Consider the following 1,248-nt stretch of genomic DNA (forward strand, 5'->3'; position numbering starts at 1 on the left):
CAAGAGCAAACACAGCAATGTTAAAGGAGAGAGAAACATTACTTCATTGTCCATGTACTGACAGAGAAGAAAGAAGAAAGAACAAAGAGGGGCAAGAGACATATACACTGTGTCAGGGAGAGAGAGAGGGGGGGGGGGACTACATAGTGAAGTGCGCTTTGTTCCCATCGATCCCTTCTGTGTAGTTTGAGTTCAGATTCTTCATAGGTAATGTTATTAAGTCTCTGCTAATAAACACACACACACACACACACACACACACACACACACACACACACACATACACACACACACAGCCTTAATGAAGAACAGCTAGTACAGTACTAAAGCGTGAGAAAAGCACCTAACTAGACCAGATCATGATTGGAAGCTTCCAAGGTGAAGTGTCCTTGGTAAAGTGCCCTTAGTGAAGTGCCCTTGGTGAAGCTTCCATGGTGAAGTCCACTCATCCGTTATTACCAAGAGTTCTGAGTGACACTCGATAGCACTTGTGAGTGACTCACCATCACAGCGTATAAAGGAGCACCTGGAGCCCATTTCAGTCACCTCACTATCCAACTTCCTGTTTCATCTTTATAACGTTCATTTTCACAGTTTACCCCATTGGTCTGCGAAGCTAATGTTGCCAAGTAATGGAAGTGTATAGCGTCTAGTTTAACACGGTGCACTAATGGCGTGTGTGTGTTCCATGTGCAGCTTGGTCATTCATCCATTCATCTTCTACCGCTTATCCGAACATCTCGGGTCACAGGGAGCCTGTGTCTATCTCAGGCGTCATCGGGCATCGAGGCAGGATACACCCTGGACGGAGTGCCAACCCATCACAGGACACACACACTCTCTCATTCACTCACACACACACACACACACACTACGGACAATTTTCCAGAGATGCCAATCAACCTACCATGCATGTCTTTGGACCAGGGGAGGAAACCGGAGTACCCGGAGGAAACCCCCGAGGCTCGGGGAGAACATGCAAACTCCACACACACAAGGTGGAGGCGGGAATCGAACCCCCAACTCTGGAGGTGTGAGGCGAACGTGCTAACCGCTAAGCCACCGTGCCCCCCCTAGATTGGTCATGAGGGCAAAAAAACATTACAGACCAAGTTACAGAAATGATGTGTTTCTGGCTAGTAAAATGCGGGCATGTGGTAGCCTAGTGGTTAAGGTGTCGGGCTACCAATCGGAAGGTTGTGAGTTCAATCCCAGGTCCACCAAGAAGCTGCCACTGTTGGGCCCCTG

The sequence above is a fragment of the Tachysurus fulvidraco genome, chromosome 15 (assembly GCF_022655615.1).
Source record: "Tachysurus fulvidraco isolate hzauxx_2018 chromosome 15, HZAU_PFXX_2.0, whole genome shotgun sequence".
NCBI classification, from domain to species: Eukaryota; Metazoa; Chordata; class Actinopteri; order Siluriformes; family Bagridae; genus Tachysurus; species Tachysurus fulvidraco.